General features: G+C 41.2%; 1 protein-coding gene across 23 annotated transcripts in view; it reads left to right on the top strand.

Moving 5' to 3' along the window:
• The window catches only part of HTR2C (5-hydroxytryptamine receptor 2C), a 284,555-nt gene that overhangs the window by 163,921 nt on the left and 100,391 nt on the right, over nt 1–20,243 (top strand). For 20 of the 23 annotated variants that reach the window (XM_080365988.1, XM_080365987.1, XM_080365985.1 and 17 more), the window contains one exon: nt 11,168–11,567. The exons of 2 other annotated variants lie outside the window; for them this stretch is intronic. The gene's annotated coding sequence lies outside the window, so the exon portion shown is untranslated. Of the gene's footprint in view, nt 1–2,255; nt 3,618–11,167; nt 11,568–20,243 lie in introns of those variants that run through there. One more of the 23 variants, XM_080365981.1, reaches the window with a different exon arrangement.

Here is a 20,243-nt window from a genome sequence, read left to right as displayed (position 1 = left end):
CCTTTTGTTACAAGACTAGGAATACGACATAACTGAAAAGGTCTTTTGAATGAAAGAAGCGTTTGATACCACAGAGCCATGAGAGCAAGTGGTTGCCCCAACCTCCGATTAGGAGTGCTCCTTAAATTGATGCATAGTACACTGTTTTCTGGATTGAAGCTGTGGTTTTCCCTGTCTCAGGTTTGGTGTAAGGTAATGAAATTGAACTGAGCATTGCTCATAAACTATGTTCATTAATTTTGGGGCTACTGACAATAACAAACTGAATTCCTGAGTCTGTAATATGGGACTGATGGGAATAATCCATTGCAATATTCTAGCTTGGTCTGGCATTTTAGATCTGTAACGTGAGGCACGGTGGCTATAAAAGCCTCCTTGAGGCAAAAGGAAGAGATATATAGAAGAGGAAAAGGTTGACATTAAGAGGAAGAAAACGTTTCCAAAAGGCCTGTGAAAATAGGAAACCACATCTGCCTTGTTGTTAAGAGTATCTGGGACTATTATGGGAGTGCCGCTGCAGTACTTAGGGACCCGTTGCAGCCCAGAGGAGAGACCAAATCCAGAAGAGCACAGATGAAAGAAGCACACCCACACTGTCCTCTTCACCTTCACCGACACTGGCATATGCAAACTTTCAGTGTAGTCTGAAGCTGTTTTGTACTTGAACCACACAAAATATTTCTTTGCTATAGTAATGTTTACACACACACAAAAAATAAAAATTCCCGTAACTCCATTCCTGACATTGTGAATAGCATAAATGTACTACCAGTTTTAAGGTATTTGCCATAACCTTGTTCACAGTAGACTAGTCGAAATGTGATCTCTTTTTGAAAAGCCAAAACAACCATCTTTTTGCAAGGGGAAATTTCAGGGGAAAAAATACTTCTGGAATGTAGAATTTGCTATTGCTTTTCATCTGCTAAGAATGGGCAATATTTTGATAGGTTGGTTGTTTTTTTTTTTCCCCTAAGTGTTTTCCTTCACAAATGAAATAATGTAAATAAATTACTTTATCTAAAATAATATAAAGCCATTCCATTTGTCTAATATGTTGATTCTTCTTAATTTTTAAAAGAAAGATATTTTGCCTCTGAAGTTAAGACTCAGCATGCACAGCACCACCACTAAAAGGGAGACCTTTAAATCCTAATGCAGGCTCATTCTTTAGATAGGGTTTAAGTGATCTTTAAATGTGAGAAAGCTACATCAAGAGGCTTGACAAGGTTCATTAAAGTCCAATTAGAAAATTCATTTTAACACTAGGCATCCTGTCCCTTTCATCTCCCAAACAAAAACAATAAAAGTTTCATCACATAGAAGTAAATACATATTTAAAATGTATTATGGAAATAAATAATCTTCATGTTTAATTCACCTCCGTGTACAATAATTGATGTCCATTAGGGATTCTGATCAGGCATTAGGTAGGACCAGCTTCGTCATAAAGCAGTGTAGCGTTGGATGTGTGATTCCCAGTTGTCCATAGTGGGAATTGCAGAGAGTAAATTGAAATAAAAATTATTTTCAGAAGAGTTATGAAAGATCTTTTTAAGGAGTTCATCTGTTTTCTGAGCAGTGCAGTCTTGGCACACACTCAAAAAACCATGAGTCAGCACCTTTACAGTGAGGAATTTTTAATGGTCCTTTTAACTACTTCTGTAAGTTTTATTCATTTTAGGATCATATTATTTTCAGTTGCTGGTTCTGAGCCATGGGGAATAACCTCCTCCCCCCTGCTTCGAATATTATGAAAATTGAAATTTCCACTTGGTTGTTTGATTACAGAATATGAGTTTTGTGCGACTCATATTGATGTGGACATTTATAACATCAGTAAATCCAGATGTAAAATTGAAGCGTTGGGCAGCTCCTACATCCTATGGCTCTTAAGGCTGCTTTTAATTCCTTTTTTGCACCAAGAAACCTCCCAAGCCAGCAGCATTTGTTATGCCACTGTAGATGTCTTGTGGAACATCAAGTGCACCCCAATGCCTGCCCTTTCCCTGGCTCTGTTTCCTCTGCAGGATGGCTTATCTTTGCAACATTGTGCAGCTTTCTGAAATTGTGCAAAACCTTTAAATAAACACCGTGTTCTGGACTGAATGCAGGCATGGGGACTGCGGTGGTGACGTTTCAAAGTGCTGGACTGAGGCTGTTCAAACAAAATGAGTGGCCCATGCTGTGGAGCTGATGCTATGTGCCTGCAAAATTTTTCATTAGAAAATGATTGGGAAAGGTAAATTAGTTCTGTGGTGCTTTTTTGTTGTGTTTATCACAATTACATGCAATTCACGTAAAAGGATTTTGGGAATCTTAAAACATAGGAAGCAGAGTTTTATATGAGCAAGTCATATTGGGAGGTAACGGCACATTTCAGGAAAAGAGATGCCTGTTTTGCTCTCACTCTTAAGTCTTGGCCATAATGAATTTAGGAAAGGTTTTAATTCCCAAACTGGTAATGCTCAAAACTTTGCTGGAGGTTGCAGCTGCTCAGCTCTTAGTCCTGTGGCACAGGTCGTGAGGGACTGCAGTGTTTTGGCTGCCCCCACAAGAAACTTTCCATGAGTTTTAAATATTATCCTTTGGGACTGACCTTGCAGTAACTATTTCCCAGAAGAAACTGAAGTTTTAATGCTTCCTAGTTTTCAATGATTTACATTGGAACCCTGTATTAAAGGGGAAAACCCTAATGAGATACTTATTTCACAACGGTAATTATAAAAATAATGTTCTAATCTGAAAAAAAGACTAATAAATGGGAAAACCCACAAAGAATCCCTCAACATCAAAAGCCAAGATATTATGTTTTTATTATTTTTTGTAATTGTTTTATAAAAACAATTTTAAGCTATCATTGTTTGTTATTGCTTAGTGTTCCTAAAGAACTTTCTTTGAGACTATTTTGAAAGACAACTAAATGAAATAAGCTGCACTTTTCCTGTCTTAGGTAGGCTAGGTCTTAAAACTAACAGTGCAAAGCGTAGCCTCATAGTCTTTAAACATTAAATAAGTGTTTTTTCAAAGGCAGTGCTGTAACAAAGGCCTGTGTGTGTGTCTTCACCCCTCTGTGAGCACTCAACCAATTATTTTGTTGAGTCTCCCCCAAAAAGACAGGTATAAGCATGGCCTTTTTAGTAGAAATGGCTCAGTAACTTTTAGGTGGTGGGAAAAATTAGACTTGTGACTATGAACACTTAGGGTAAGCACACTTCATCAGTCCTAAAGAGTTGTCTTAAATTTGACCCAAATGTTTCCTGCTGATAGAAATGCCGCTTCCTTCATTTTGCATATATTCAGAAGTGGTGTCTGCAGCTTGGACAGTGCCTGTCATTCTGGGAAGAAAAAAAGCAAGCTGACATGGAATGTGTTCTTGCCAGCGATAGTGTTTGGAGGTTCGGCTCTTTTTGCTGCTGTACTGCTGTGGGCCAGGTTTAAAAGCTGCAGATATCCTAGAGCTGTAGTAAAGGGTTTTCAGTGGCTTGGATGAGGACTGCAAAGATGCATCAGAACAATGTGGGCAATGACTTCTGGGAAGATCATGAAAAAATAAAGCATGGCTAATGGACCCGAGCTCTTCGCTCTTCCCTTTTGGCAGTCGTTCGTGGTAACATAAAGTAAGTATAAAGCCTGGCGTCAGGACAAAACACTAGTGATTTACGCTTGCTTTAAGAGATCCTAAAGCCAAAAGGGATCTTTAAGGGCTTCCCTGAATTAATTTCTGTTTGAATTGAAGCTCGAAGCTTAAGCCAAACCTTGCAGGACTGCAGCTGCCTGCGCTATGGCCATAGCACCAGGGAGCTGGGCTCGCAGACGGCCTTTGCCGCAGGGTTCAGTTGGGCGTGGGGTTGAGCCTGCCCGCAGGTGTGTGGGGTGGTTCGTGTGCTCAGACCTGAGCAGAGGGAGATGCTTTGCTGGATGGGGCCACGAGCAGCTCTCTCCTGGGCTTCCCTGCAAGCCTGAAAGATGGCATCCTGGTGTGTGTGGATGAGCCTTGCTGAACACCTGCACCCTCCTGAGACCAGCATGGGTCACGTTTGTGATGCTGAGCAAAACTACTGTGGTAAAATCACCAGGGCAAGTAGCATGAGGAGAGTTTTCCCACTTTAACAAGTGGGTCAGTGGGATTCAGTGAAGAACAAAGACCGAAGGAGTGGATGTTTGAGCCTGGTGATGAGCTGAGATGTGCCCGACATCCTGCTCAACCCAGGTGCTGCCTCCTATTTTGGATAAGACTCCTTTGCTTCTCTGAATTTGTTGTGTGGGGGTGCTGGACTGTGTTTCTTGCCCCATCTGCTTCAGGGCCATTGAAGATTAAGTTTTTGGATCTGCCTGTGCTCATTCTTGATAGATTCCTTCAGATCAGCTCTGTCTCCAGGGAACATGAAGTGTTGTGGGGGGGTTTTTTGGTTTTGTTTTTTGTTGTTGTTGTTTGGTTGGGTTTGGGGTTTTGTGGGTTTTCTGGTCTTTTTAACTTAGATCTGATATTTCGGTTTGAAATAATCCCCTTCAGAATTAAAACGATATCTCATCATTTCTATATTACAATTTAAACCCACCATAATAGCTTAAATTTACATAAACCCAATATTTAAGCATTTAGACGAGAAAGCTACAATCCAGGAAATTCTCTGGATAAACACATGGAACTGCTTAATTGCAAACAGTTTTAGCTCAGAAAAGCAGCTGTCAACAATCCTTTCTTAGGCAAAGGTGTAGGTGAGGTGAGGTCTCTTCTAGCCCTTTGTATTGTGATCACCAACAACTGCCTCAAGTCACTAATTATGGAGATAATTTTCTTCATATGATGACTGATTTAAATGCAAGTCATGTTTGATGTTTTCTTTTGTAGCCAATGCACCTATTAAAATACTTTTTTCCCCTGTATTGTTAATTGAATTCCAGCTTTGAGGCAAAGGCAGTTTGACACAAATTGCAGGTAAAATTCATCATCTAATAAATAAGAAATGTAAAAATCAGGAAAAAGTACAGTTGCTAACCATGGTGTACTATTAATGTAAAAAAAATTGAAGTTACTGTAATGACACAACCAGTGTTAACTATTACCAGGCAATCAGAGTCAGACTTTTTCTTTGGGAGAATTTAATAGATAACTGGGATTATACAATAGGGTTAACATCAGTTACTTTAAATGAAAATGTTTTGGCTGCAGTCAGTGTCTCCTAGGTTGGACTCAGGTTTATATCATGCTTCTGCTTTGCGTAGTGTTCTTTCTAATGTTTTCTGCTTTTTAAATGCCCAAGTTGAGTTTAGCATGCATTGCTTTGGAGGTGGAGCAGGGAGCTGACGCTGCTCTCATCCTTCCTGGCTCCAGAGCAGCATCTCCCCTTCACCCACCCTGATCCCAGGGCTGGGGGTAGTGTGTGGTTCATGGGCTGAGGCGCTGAGCTGAGCATCTGGTCTAGGGGAAGGGAGAAAACAACCCTGGCAATGCACCAATGCAAATAGTTTTGTCACTAGTGGATTTTATTCTGTCTTTTCAAGGGACAATGTTTTGCTCTGTTACAGAAAAAAAATCCAGACTAAAGCCGCTTGGGCCACTTCTCTGCTGGCCACAGGGTACTTGTGCGTCCAGGGCAGAAAGCAACTCCTGACCTGGTAAAATGTGGGCAGTCCAGCTGATCCTTACTGCTGAAGAAAGGATGTCTTCTGCTCTAAGGCATTGCAGGAAAGGAACGTTGTCTCCTGTTATTTAAGAAATCCATTCCCTTTCTTATGCAAAGCATATAGTGACAGTAGCAGAAAACATCATTAACCTTCCTTTCATTTGGGGAGGAACTGGTTGGTTGCACTGAAACTATTATGAGTGATATATTGGATAACAAACAGGATACTAATTGGAGATAATGTCAGAGAAGTGTCTGAGGGACAGAGCGAAAGGCGATGCTTGCGTCTGTCTCGTTCTCGGTGCAAAGGACTGCAGTAAAAAGGAAAATGACAGAGGGCAAAGCTGAAGCCATGTGTGGCTGTGAGGTTAACACGTACCCTACCTTGGTACCAGGGAACCTCCCACTTTGCACCCAGTTTAATTCCAGCCAGTAGTCAACTTTCATGGGATGAAAAAAAAAATCGAGTGTCATGGAGAATGTTATTGCCTACTTTTTCTGACTGTGCAAAAATGTAATCGTTCACTCTTAGCTCTTTTCTAATGTATTTAATTTTCTTTTATAAAAGTGTTCTATAAAATACATGTCTCCAAAATTGCCCATGCTGACTTTTTAATGAGGATACTGAGATGTGTTCATACCTTGGGACTTTGGATGTCACCGGTTGAATAGCTATAACAGATTGAAGTTAGGTGGATGGCAGGTTGAAAACACTGTCTTGGTCTGTGCTAGTCTGAGTTGCTTACTGTCGCCCAGAGAAAATGCAGTTCTGTGTCGAAATTGTGCCCTTTCTCATCAAGAGATCAAAATGACAGTTAATCTTCTGCCCTTCTATGAATGTGTGTGTGGGAATTGCTCTGTTGTAGAGTGTTGAGTTGGTTTTTGTGATGAGTCGTTTTTTTCTAGATCACCAAGTGTGCTGTTGATTACGAATTAGAGGTTTTAAATCAGGCCTCCGAAGATACATGGCTATCTTCTTACACACCATGAAGCCCTTCAAAGGAAAACTGAAAGGCACTGTCTGTAAAATAATTATGTTCTTTCGCTTTAGTTAGTAACAGTCAGTATTACTGAAATTGGGTTTAAATATTCTTTCATTCTGGTTTTGGAGGTTTTATTTCCTGGTTCCCAGTTCAATCTGGTTTAAGCAGGTCTGGGGTAAGGGACAGGCATAGCCTGTCCCCTGCCTCTGGCCGTCTCCCTCAAACCAATGTGCAGAGCCATGCAGAGAAAAAGTTGTCCAGTGCAATGTCTATACTGTGGTCAAAATGCAACTGCAGTCTACACAGTTGTACTTTCAAAGATTAGAACAGATGGAAGAAATACTTTAATTGTTTGTGGACTAAGAGAGAAAAAGGCTGGCAGTTGAATCTGAGATTTATGACCTTTGCAGTTCATTCTTTTTCTACTTCTTTCCAAGACCTGTAACCACTGTTTTGTCCCCATTTCTGTCCAACAGTTAATTACATTAGTTCACTGACAAAGTATTAAACAACTCCAGTCTACTTTAATAGCTACTTTTCTAATTAAGTATCTGTAATGGTTTTGTTCTCAGTCCTGGACTTTAGGCATCTAATTTGTTGCTACCCAGTATCTTGCAACTTTTCTGTATTTTTTTCCTTCTCAGTCATGTTTGTGATGGGAGGCCTTTTCTGCAGCATTTGCAGTAGGGTCGGAAATGCCGAGTATAAGGCTCTTCCTTCCTGCGGTTCCTCGGCAGGCGTTTGCCATATCCCGCAAGCCGCAGGAGCTGCCCAGGGTGCATTCAGCCTGATGGTGCCGTTCCGCAGGGTCGCCTGTCTCAGTGCGGACAGCTGCACGCCGGCTTCAGCACGTGTCTCCTCGGGCTGTTTCCCACACACAACCTGTAGCTTGCCGTGCTCTCCGGTGAAGCCCCATTCATTAACCGTGACGTTTCTGCCTCCTGTGCACACACGCAGGTTGAGGACAATGCTCGGAAACGAGCATCCCTGGCATGGCTTCAATGTGCCAGCGACATGCTCCAAGGTGGACGGGCTACCCTTCAGTGGTCTTGGATTTACTTAGTACCAGGGGAGTCCATTCAGATATCGTACCCTCACTCAAGGAATAAATACTTGTCTTAAACAGGATTGTAACTCACTTGTAAAAGCATAGTGTGAAGTCAGCAGAGGTGGCTTTTCTTCCTAAAGCCATATAAATAGATCTCGGCGAGGCTCCTTCGTCAGACCAAGAAGAAATCCAGTGGGCTCAAAGTCATAGGCTCAGGGTTCCGCCTGTGGAAGGAAGGTCTGGAGAAAGTGGGCTTAAAATAGGAATAAAAATGGAAAAAAATGGGTAAAACCCTGTTTTGTGTCTCACAGTAGTTCAAAACTGATTTAAGTTTTCATATTTTTTTTTTTTTAGGTTTTTTTTGTTATTTAAAAGATGATTTTGACTAGTGTAGCAACTCAACTCCAGTGCTAAACTCAGTCAGCAGAACACTGAAAAATGTATTAATAATGATACAGAATCTTAAATGCCTAGACATTATCCTGCTACTGCACTGGCTTTAAACATTTATACATTTCAGGGGAGCAGCAACTTAATTCTTAATTAAAATCACTAAGCAAATGCAGATTATATTTAATTTAAATATTTATAAAATTTGTTTAAGCTTTCAAAATAGATTAGACATCGAACAGTGAAACTGCTAACATCTGAATGGTAATTTTACTTCTGAGCCCAATTAAGAAACTAGTCAGGAATACACCTAATAAGTTGCTGTGTTTGAAGAAATATTTTATAATATTGTCTGTACAGAGGGTATTTAAAAATGAGTGCTGTCAAGTAAAAGGGACAGTTTAGAAAAAATTTGTTACTTCTGACAGTATTTTAAAATCTTGTATCTTCTCTTCTCTCTCTGGGAGCTGCAGTTCTTCCCGTCATCCTGAACACAACTGCAAAAAACGTATAGTGAACCAAAGAGAGATTAAAACATATCAAGATGTCAATCCACTTGATTTTTATAATGCTGAAGCATGTGATTATCCCAGTTTTGATATCCATGAAGTTTTCAGGATTGGGTTTGAACCTTCTGGAAATCTGTTTGGCAACATCTGACATTTTTTCGGCGTGGCAACAAGTGCTCCTGAGGTTGAAAGGCTCCTTGTGCCTTTCATACAGACGCTTCATCAGTAGCTCTTAACTTGCCTTACAGTCTTCCACTGGTTTTTACTCTGTGTTGTGAAGTCTGTAAGAGATGCAGGATCTTTGCCTTTCTGGTTCTCCTTTGTAATGCTACAAAATGTTACATGAATTGTTTTGGATTGTATTTCCTGTCTTTGTACGCTGCTGTTTAAGTTGGAATATAGCATGTGTTTAATTTTTTTCTTGGCCTCATTACATTTTATCCTTGCTTCACCGCATCATCTGTCTTGTTAGTCCATAAATCTGATCTATTCCAATCAGTGGAAGTTCTGTTTCCCCTAGCTCTGTGTAACCAGCAAGGCTAGTGACTTTGAAAATTGCGTTCCTGAAAGGTCATTTTATAAAAGATGCGAGAGGAGGCATTGTGCAATGCTGATGTTGAAGGCTGGGGGCTTGTCGCTAATATTAACCTCAAAGCAGCTGCTGCAGTCTGGTCTCTGTTCCTGGGCTGATCCTGGTAGCTATCGCTTACCACAATGGTCACCAAGGTGGGTGCCTTTGACCTCAAACCAGTGGTGCAGCAAAGTCCTCACTGGGATTTGTGATCTGTATGCAGTATAAATTACGTTGTATTTGTAGGGTGGCCTGGTAAAAGAATTGCCAGTTCAGAGTTACTTTTGTTGGAAAAGGACTTTTTAAACACAGGTTTTGTGGTGCTTAGAAACAGGCAGTGATGCAGAGTCAAGAACTTGCAATGACTGTTCCACCACACCATCCTGTTATACGAGAACACACTGTGCAAGTCTCCTGTGCCTCATGACTGGCTTTCTTCTCTCTTCCAAAAGCGCAGATGGGTTGGTACTCTGTATATTGACATGACAGTAGGTCTGTAGTTCAGCTGAGATCAGTTACATTCAATACCTTTCCTGTTTTCCAGGCTTATAGATGTCAGTTCTTCACTATGCTCTTCTCTCTGTGCCGATCCTGCTTTGGGGCAGGTTTGGTGGCACAGACACCAACCAACATGCATTTGCTAGCAACCTTCTTTGTGCTGCTGCTGCTTCTCCTCCCCCTTCCCACTCATTTAGCACTTCTGCATTGTGTTAGATACCCACAGGAAACTCTTGGGCAGAGATTTCCATCTTGCTTGGATGCCTGTACAGCCTCGAGCAGAATGAGCCTCGGCTGGTGCTGTTTTGAAGCTGTAGGCTCTGTGTGAGTGTATAGGGTGCACTGTTGAATTCTGTTGTTTTGTTTTCTGAGACTGTGCTGCAGTGAATATTTTTAAGCAAGAGCTGTTTAGTTCCTCAAACTGTCATGCTCTTCCCTGGCCTGGGCTCCATGCTGGACTGTCTCCCCCTGCCAGCCATGCTGTCTTCCATGATACATGTAGTGGCTCATGTCTACAGTTCATGCTTGCAATAGGAGACTATTCACTATCTTGGATAAATGAGTTTGAGATTCATGAATGAAAAGAACAGGATGAAAGCTAGATACTAGTATTTATTTCTTTTGAATCCCTCCATCCTGTTTTTCATTTTTCTGATGTTTCAGATGGGTGTCTATTGATGCCATAGACATAACCAGGGAGAATAAGCAGAGATGAAAACGTGCCAAGTTTTGGTTGGATTACTGAAGGGCAGTTTCCAAAGCCGTGTGATACTACTGCAGAAAAATTCAACTCTGCTGATTCATAGGGGGTTTAATTAATGTATTTATTTAAAATTGTGAGGTCTAGTAGCCTTTTTTTATGACCCTTCAAATTTGTTTCTGTTTGTGGGTGACTCAGATTACTTACTTTTCTAGCCCAGGGATGCTGCAACATCATGTGTCATGCTGTACTGGCTTTGATAGTCCACTGGTGACTGCAGAAGGCAGAAATTCTTCATGTCACACAGATATATGCCAGTATATTCCCTTCTGCTAATTTGTCAGATAGGTTACTTTAATTACCAAAGTTAATGCTTAGGGGTCTGATTGCTGAAAAATTTTGGCTGGAGCTCATTTGTCATGTTTTCAGAGGAGCAATTTGAATGAGCATGAGCTTGCGTCAGTTAAACCTGGAGAAGAAATTCAGACCTAAACCAGACAATAGAGAAGTAAAGGTGAAGAGTGGTGTGAGCTCTTGCTGGCGCTTCTGTGACAAAAGCTGCTTGTATTTGAAGCTGTCAATTATGGGCAATTTTTGCTTGGTGTTGTGAGGTTTGAATTACCCAGAACTATGTTTGCTGATAAAATACTAAAATCAGAACAAATTCTGAGTAAGCCACAGCTGATCAAATCATCTGATTAATAGGATTTTATCTAATGGACTAAGTTAATGTTGATGTTTGAAATGTACTGCGTAGAAGCCACAGATAGATTTAAATTTCAAGGATGAACACCGTTCTTCATTCTTCCCTCTCTTTCCCTCTCTCTCTTTCTCCCCAAAGGTCTCCCTGGTGTGTCTGAGTCTCCCTCCTGGTGAGCTGTTCAGCTCTGTGCCAGCCACAGGTGCAGAATGCTTTGAAAAGAGCCCACTGAAGGCATGCTGGTAAGATCCTGAGTCACAGATGGAGCAAACTTTTCCAGCTCATCACCATACACCGGCCTCAGACCTTTGGAGCAACTACTAGAGGGGCTGAAATTTGCTGTCCCCCGCTGTGCTACCTGGGACCTTTTCCATGTTAGCAAAGGTTGATGGAAACCTGCACCTAGGTGGTACTATGTGAGAGTGAGATACTATCCCTGCTTCGGTCCCTGCCAGCAGCACTGTGTCACCACGCACCAGATGTGCAGGCGGCTGCAAAGAGCTTTCCTCCCTGAGCACGGCTGCTCTCTGTCAAGAAAAAAGTAAGTGTTGATCAGTAAATGCTGGGCAAATGTATCACTGTATGTTCAGATTAAAAAAAAAATGCTGGTTCTTGTGGGCAGGCAAGGCGGAGAGGGCATGCCAGAAGTCTGGCAGCAGCTGGGTTGGCTGGGCTGGGAAAGTGTCAGTGCTGACCCACTGCCCTTACGTTGCCTGGCGAGGCAGCTCTCCCAGAAGAGGTGAGATGTGGTGAAGCCAAGATTCGATTTAGGAAAGTTTACTTGGTTTAAAATGCTTTGTTAGCAAATACTGCCTCTGATTTCTCTTAACTTTTAACTAGCCCCAGTCCATCTCTGTATTTTAAATTGAAAGGTACTTTACCTAAAGTGTTTTCATCAGCCAAACCTCTGCTGGGTTCATACACAGAATTGCTTAGTGTTCATCTGTCTCATTTCTTTACTGTCGAAGGTGATTCTCAGGGGACTAAAGCTCTGAAACAAGCGGCTTCAGGCTATTCATCTGGAAAACAAACCACTTAGACCTTTTAAAGAAAATAATTTAGTAATCAGTGCAAGAGATCTGTGTCTAAGCCAACCCATTTGGAAAAATTGCCAGTGTAGTAATTACAAACATTTTATCACAATAATACTGATGATGCCTTTCCATTATTGCCAGCATTTCTTCTTCCCTGTGACTACTGGACTGAGCTGGTTTTGCCTCCTCTTCCATGATTCTGCATTAGAAATGTGTTGTAATTTGAGATTGACAGTGCAGAGCTGGCCATTGAGCAGAGACATTTTTCTGAGTGTTTTCCTGCAGACCGATGTAACTATTGCTAAGTTAATAATAAAGCTAAAACCGTTGCACTGTGCTGCTGGCAGGGCAGCTAACGTTGCCTTCCCAGTTCTGTACAACCTCCCTGTGGAGCAGGGAAAGACCCAGCTTTCTGCTCTCTTGTACGAAGGGGCCATATAAGCGTGTGTTTGTCTGTACCCACTTGCCTGCCAGCCAGGTTGTGGGTGCCTCTGGGAACACACCAGTGCTGATGGGATGGCACTGGTCTCCTGCCCTGCCCTCCAGGTGTGTGGGTTCAAGGTAATCTCACCCAAACACAGAAGCTTCTCACTTTCATAAAATATCAGTGGATCAGTGTTTCTGTGCATTCTGCTAAATAGAGATGTATAGTGACTCTTAGAACTTTATCTAATCTCAAACTCCAGGCATTTACAATTTTTCCTCATTCTGTTTGCAAGTGAGAAAATACTTATTTGTGTTTTTGAACACACATGGAACAGTGCAGTTCTGGACCTTCCAACCATCAGTGTCCCATGGTGCTGGGTATTGCACAAACCCAAACGATACTACTTTCTGTTTTGAAAGGTTTACTACTGGCAAACACAGAATTTGGGGTGAAATGCTGCATGAAAGCAAAGTGGAAGGGTTAGGCTGGCTCATAGCTGCAATGTTAATCTCAAGATTTTGACTGTGTGGTTTTCAGCTTTGCTTTTGTTTTGATGATCAGTTGTTTATAATATTTTGAAAGCCTAAGTATTAGGGTAAGGATTGAGCTCCTGTAGCTGTGCTGGTGAGATGCTCACTGCTATCCTGCAACAGTTACGTGTTGTTCAGGGCAAACTTCTGCTCTCCTGACTTGGTTGCTGAGGGCTGCTATGTGGGAAAAGAGACCGGCAGATCTTCCCTTAAAGCTGGGAGTAGGGGGACATGAACACTGGTTCCCTTGTTTTAAACTTGGGGAATCTCAAGGTACCACTTTTTCCCGTAGTTCACAGTGAGGCAGTCCAAGCCCAGAGCACATATCAGATCTAATGATTTGCCATCTTGGTTTCAAGTGGTAAAGGCTACTGAGAATTTAAATTAAAAACATGGAAAAATATGGTAAGGAGCAGAAGTGAAGTGCCTTGAGGAGCTGTGCTGTTGCTTGTAAGCATAGAAGCCTTTCTGGTGCCTTCCACAGGCTGGATTACATTGCTGGCAGGTATTTTTCAGCATTGTTTTTTGAGCAATATTAGTGAGGAGGAAGCAGAAAGAAAATAATTTTAAATTGATGAGCCCTAAAGCTTAATCTAGAAGATTTTCACTAGCTTCATAAAAGCTCCTATAGACTTAATCTAAAAAATTATAGCAAAGATGGTTTATCTTCCTTTCATAGTCTTGTCTTTAAGCCTTTTGATTTTCAGTGCACTACCCTTGTCCCTTAAAATCTAGAAAACTGTTTGAAGTTTACAGTCTACAAAACTGGTAGGTACCAATCTTAGGGGAAGTTTTGAGCAATGCTGTAGCAGGTAGCAAGGAGACAAGAGGTCTGCACAGAAGGGCAGGACCCCAGGGGGGTCTCACTGGTGATGGGAGACTTGTGAAGCCTCAGACTGCAGCAGCACCTCCTCTGATGCAGGTTTTTTTTGATGGGATGTTTTTTGCCCCAGCGCTTTGCCTCGTTACTAGTTCTGTCAATGGGTCCTTGATTCTGTAGAGATTTGGGGAGCAGCAGTTCCAAGTGCCCAGAGTTTATTTTAAGAGAGACTTCTCAAGAACAGGTAGGACAAGAATCAGTGATGGGTGGGCTGGCATTGGCAGCAAAGGAAACCTGTGAGTGTTTCAAAAGTCAGACTCTTACCTTGTTGTTTGAGAAATTTCTAGTATTTGGACAAGTCTATCAAAGAACAAACTTTAAAAAGACGTTTATTCCAGAAATGGCATTAAAGAGGATGCAGAGGCTGTTCTGCAAGTTCTGCTCAAGGAAAACATTTTGTTTTCCTCTCCTGGCAGGGGTGGGATTTTTTTGTTATAATTTGTCTAAAAATTAATGAGAAAATAACTTTCTAGTGGAGAAACAAAAAACAAACAAAAAAACCCCTTAACAGCAGCGACCCATTATTGCTTGTAGAATTTGATAGTGGAGATTTGTAATTTTGGAGAGGGTAACTATTTCCAGAAAAAAATCCATGGTTGCTGTCTAGCATTAAAACCACTGTGAAGAACCACACAGGTTGTTTCTCGGGGAGCATTTCTCCCTGTGATGGCTGCAGTAGAATTGCTTTGTGCTTCTCTCAGGAGGGAAAAAGCCCCGCTAATGTACTAGTGTGCTCCATGCGATCACCTGCAGGATTTACCCGCTGCCCTGCTGATAACCCAGGTTAGGATGTCCTAATGTCAGTGTTCAGAGACCAAGAGGAGGCAAAGCAACCTCCAGCTGGATTTTATACAGAGCTATTTGTCTCTGAAAGTGCCAGCAGATTTAAATTGCTGCGGTGGTTGTCAACAAGTTCCTCCTGCATGTTCTGTAATGATTAAGGTCCTTGGAGGTTTTGGATCGCTTATGTTTCTCAGTGTAGCTGCAGATTGTGAACATAAGGGTTGCATCAAGTATATTAAATAATGAAAGGCAGAGGTTCCTTTCCTTCTGTGTGCTTTGGGTAGAAAAATTCCTGCTGACTCCACGTTTCTTGCTACTGAAAAAGATAACTTGGTCAGGTAGCTAAATGTTAACTTGAAGCTTGCCAGCTTTTTCACTTGACGTACAATTGCTCTTAGAAACAGCTGCTGCCTTGCTGCTACCAGTGCCAGAGAGTGTTTTGTTTGATGACTTAATCAACATGTTATTCTATCAGGAACCATTTGTGGATTCAAATGCAGATGCAGGGTGATGATTTGGGAAAAAAAAAAAAAAAAAAAAAAAAAAGTAGTTCATTTCCTTGATTTCAAAACATGCCTGTCATAAAATCACCCATGTCCTATTCCTGGTTTGCTCTGAAGCCAAGCCTAAGCAGGTTGTGCACCTAGTCTGAACTATGCAGGGCAGTGATTTTGCTCTAATTATTTGCAGCAAATTTTCCTCCTTAGATCTATCCTACAAAAGAAATAATGAAATAATAAAAAAAAATACAGTCTTGGACTTTTCTAAAGCAACTGCAGCTGAAGGAATATCTGTATGGAAATTGGTTGGGGAAACTCCTTGCAGCATCACAATTTTGGAAGTATATGGAGCAGGAACAAACACCTGTGAACAATGGGTCCAGTCTTTGTGCTTCAGTGAAGCGATGCTGCAGTTTTAGCTGGTATGTGAGTTGTTCATTAAACCCAAGGAGAAACAATGAACGCTTGGAGATTTCTTTTCCAGGCAACAATATGGATTAGTGCAAGGAAAAACTCAGGAAAACATAATATTTATTGCTGCTCTGTCTACACAACCCATTTCTGATGCTTGTGAGACTGATCTGAGGTTCTTTCTCTGTTCCCATCCTAATCTCAGGCTGCACATATCATTAACTCCTCATTAGTTGCTTCAGTTAATACATTATTATTTTATATATTCATATATATACACATATAATATATAACAGCTATAATTTATACACATAAAATTATACAATATACTTAATATTCTTGACCTTTAATTTTGGAAAGCATGTGGGTTAGATTACATGTTACATTTTCTTTTGACAGGCATTGCATTATATGAAGTTTCCTGTGTTGTGGCAATGGTGTAGGAAACTAGTGTTTCTAGGGAACTTTTCAGAGTTTATGGACTGCAGAATAGCTGTTGCTTGTCCACTGTGAAAGTGGATGAACTAAATATGTACCAGTGCTTTTTTTGGTACCAACAGTAGTGCCAGGAAGTGGGTTACTGAGTTTCAGGTTTGTTTTGCACCCTTCCTGTGTTCCAGCTCCTTACTGATAGAAATGCTAAGTCAGTCAGAGCATTGAGAGTGTTCAGATTACTAATGCACTCAGATGTACAGAGCATTACTTCTTTGAAAAGAGAGAAAAGGATGAGTCTTTCCCCTGCATTACAAAGACCATTGCTTTTTATGCTGAGCAGAGGTTTGCTTGTTTGGTTGGTTTTTTTCCCCTGGAAATACATTTAATTGAAGGACTTTACTTTTGCGTTGAATTAAAAGCTGCCTCTAACTTATAGGTATTTTGATAATATTGCAAGATATGAGATATGATGACTTTCAGAAGAGACATTTTCATCCAAATCTGGCTTCTGCTGTTCTTGATTCTAGCTGGTATTAGACACTTCAATAGCTCCAACATATTAATTTTTGGGGAGCAATGTGAAAAGGTACAGTTAATATTCTTGACCTTTGATTTGGGAAAGCATGTGCTACGTTTTCTTTTGGCAGGCATTGCAAATTTTTCCTTTTGCAAAAATTCAGGTGCAACAAAGTGAAGATCAGCATTTGACATGACCTTTCGTTTCCTGGATTTGTTTCTAATCTTGTTCTCTCAGGTTTTGTATTACTGGAATTCCATTGTCCTTTGTGGTACCAAACCCGGGGCTGTTGTGTTTATCTTGAAGACCTTGATAGCAAGCTTGCTTTGCATGTCTTAGAAGAGTTAACAGTTCTTTTTGGAATCCTGACCTGTATGTACAGTTTAAAGTACTAATTTAGCTGATAGACTGCCCCAAAACTTCAGCATTAATTCAGGAGATAATGATCAGTAATCCTGGCTTTCGCAAACTTTCCTAAGTTTACAGAATTAGACAGTGTTCTCTTGCAAGAAAACGTCTTGATCTTATTAACAAGGAAAACAAGAAGCTTAAAGCTGGCACAAACTCAGTTTGGTTTTTGTTTTAATTCCCAAGGTCTCATCATAGCCTGCTTCCTCAATTTGCAAGCAAGGACATGAAGTGCAACTCATTCACAACAGCAGCAGATTTGCCTCAGCCTCTGCTGGGGAAACCAGTTGGCCTTAGATGGTTGTGTTTCTTCTCTTTCTTTCTCCCTAGTATCTTCCTGGCCAGGAGTACCCAATTACATCCTAAATGGCTTCTTTCTTTTTATTGACTAGCTGTTCTTCTGAACAAGGGTCAGTGCTGACCTGCTTTCTCTGCTGAATATGCTTGCATATTCTTACAGCTCTTTGAGACAAGCTATTACAAAAAAGAAAGAAATAAATCCTAATTTATCCGGCTTGTGGATAAGCAGGATTTTAAATGCTTCAATTTACTTCATAACTCCCTGTAAGGAGCAGGAGGGGGCACCTACCTATTTTCTTAAGCTTAGCAACTCTAATATATCCTACGTGAACAGGGATGTAAGTGTTGTTCCTAACATCTACTTTCCTCTGCTTGCTTTAACACTTCCTGGGGAGGTTAATCAGTAATTTTAACTGCAATATGTGATTATCACCTGCAGTCATCTAGTAAGGATTGCATAAGGATGTGTTTTAAGCTAAAGCAAGGGTATGCACACTGTACCTTGAGAGATGTTGCTTTCAGCTTGCCTCTTAGCAGACCTTTCCAGAGGCTTTTCCTGGTTTATTCTTAGCTTCTCCTGACACCCACAAATGACTGCAGAAAGATGGGTTATCTCTGTTGCATAATGACTGTCAGCAAGCAGGACTCCTTCACTTCTTCAGGCCAACAACAGCAGGAAAACAGCTGACCCTCATGAGTTTTACTCCAAGTGATAACGCTGACTCACCGTGCTCTGTAACCTTGTGGGGGATTTTTCTATAAAAGCAGCGATGTATCAAGAGTAGAGGTAGATGGCATCAGAAAAAATAGCTGCAGCTGCTGTAAGTTGTTTGTGTGCACTTGGCAATCTGCTCTTATCCTCAGTGAAACACCGTATCACCCCAGTGTTTCCAGCATATGCACTGCTACCCTGAACAGGTATGAAATAAAACCCCACTGTATTAAAGGAGATGTGTGACCACACAGTAAGACCGTTAGGTGCTTAGGGAGATGACTGCTGCAACCTGTTACTAAAAACACTGATTTTGTAACTGGTACTTTGTACAGGCTAGAACACATTCTCCCTGTCTGACTTCTTTCTGTGTTTGGGAGAATCTATTTTACATTGAGTATCATCAGAGTTCATGCTTTGCCATTTCCACATGGTGGGAGGAGACATTAGGAGATCCTACATCATGCCAAAGCAGCTGGTAGATACATAAGGCATGACATTAGAGAGCAGCTTGCTGTTATCATGGGAAAATACTAAAGGCTCTATCTTCAGACCTTGTAAAATGTCCTTAGTTTGGCATTGTGAAAATAGGAGGTGATATCTCTGGTGGTACTCACACAGTTACTTGGGCTTTGTGTTGCCACCCAGCAGGAAAGTGTAGAGGGGACCGAGCCAGCTCGTGCGTGTCTTCACTGTAGCCTGTGGAGTGGCTCATAGGGACAGTCACAAACGAGATCTGGCTGAAAACCTGCAGCTGAAGTTGCAGCTACTTGCGTAACTGTCCATCACCCACCACCATTCCTTGGCTCTATAGCAGGGCACTGACTTTTTCTTATAAAAATCTATGTTACTATTGTTGTATTTTAGTAAGAAGTGAAAAAGGACAGATAACTCCCTGTGACATTTGCCATGAGAAGGACACCTGTGCTGGCAGTGACGAGTGCTCAGTAATTAAGGCTATGTTTAATATCATGCCTGGTGACCTTTTATAAGAAGAGAGCTGAGCGTGCTAATGCCCAGGGTAGTCTGGTGAAGGATATGTGCTTTTTTTTAATCAGCTTCCCAATAGTAGGATAATAAAAGCAATAATCCTTTTAGTATTCTGCTTCTATTATCCCTATCTGTGTTTTCCAAGGTCACTAAAGCAGAAAGGAATGGGGAAGATAAGCTTCCAAGGAGTTGAACTGTAGAGCAGTGAAAAACATCACACTCAGCAGTATGGCTTGTTCTCCTGCTTCTAGCTCGTAGTTAGGGGGTCGAGCCATGTGGAGAACAGACTGAGCCATTTCCTAAGGCACCGGTCACAGCAGATTTCCGATACAACGTGAGCTTCATCTTCGTGGTCTCCAAGTATCATTTGGTACATTCAGACTGAGAATTGGACTTTTTGCTCTCACCAGGAGACCAAACTGTTTGGCCTGAGGGAAAGAGGGTAATTATTTTTATCGTTGAGGGCTCTGATTTGGTTTGGGTTCGATGAGTTTGTTTAGTTTCTTTAAAATGGAAACAAAACCCATCTCACTCACCCCCCAAAATCTGTCATCTGCTGCATGGACTGATTTCTCTCAGAATTTTTAGCATAATAGGTTGGCTGCAGCAGCAAAAAAAAAAAAAAAAAAAAAAAGTAAATGTCTCAAGTGTGCTTCTGTTCTCAGCTGTGGTGAACTCTACCCCTAAGCAGCAGACATGCATTTTCCCTTGACTTCATTAGACTCTGTATACAAGAACCAAATCTGGCTGTTTGCCTATTAAAGCAGAGTAATATTGAGTTGCCCGTCTCTTGTGAGCTCTTGGCATTAGTGTGTCTGTGCTGGGTCAGTCCAAAAGTCTGTCCAGCCCAGCAGCCTTGTTTCCAACAATGACCAGTAAAAACTGCCTAGGGAGGAGCACTGGGCCAAAGGCAAGCTTACGGTCCTCACCCTCGTAGTGTCCCAGGCTCCACCAACTTCTGCTTAGGGACTTCCTAACCTAGATCTGGTATTATCCTGTTTAATAGCCTGAAATGGACTTTTTTTCCTCCTTTTATTATTCTAATTGCTTCGCAACTCATCTAAAATTTAGTATTCATGACACACTGTGGCAATGACTCTTATAGTTTCAACAGGGAATTTTTTTAAGAAGTATTGGAGGATTTCTTTATTTTGCCACCATGTCACTGGCATTGGCTTCTAGCTTTTCACAGGAAAATATAAAACCTTAGAGATGAACAGTTTAGTGAATTTCCAAGAGAAGGAAATGTATTATTTGGGTAGTCAGTAGTGCACTGCTGTCATGAACTTA

Source organism: Falco punctatus (assembly GCF_963210335.1).
Source record: "Falco punctatus genome assembly, chromosome: 15".
Classification (NCBI taxonomy): Eukaryota; Metazoa; Chordata; class Aves; order Falconiformes; family Falconidae; genus Falco; species Falco punctatus.
The sequence above is the reverse complement of the archived record's forward strand: the minus strand, read 5'-3'. Positions and strand labels throughout refer to the sequence as shown.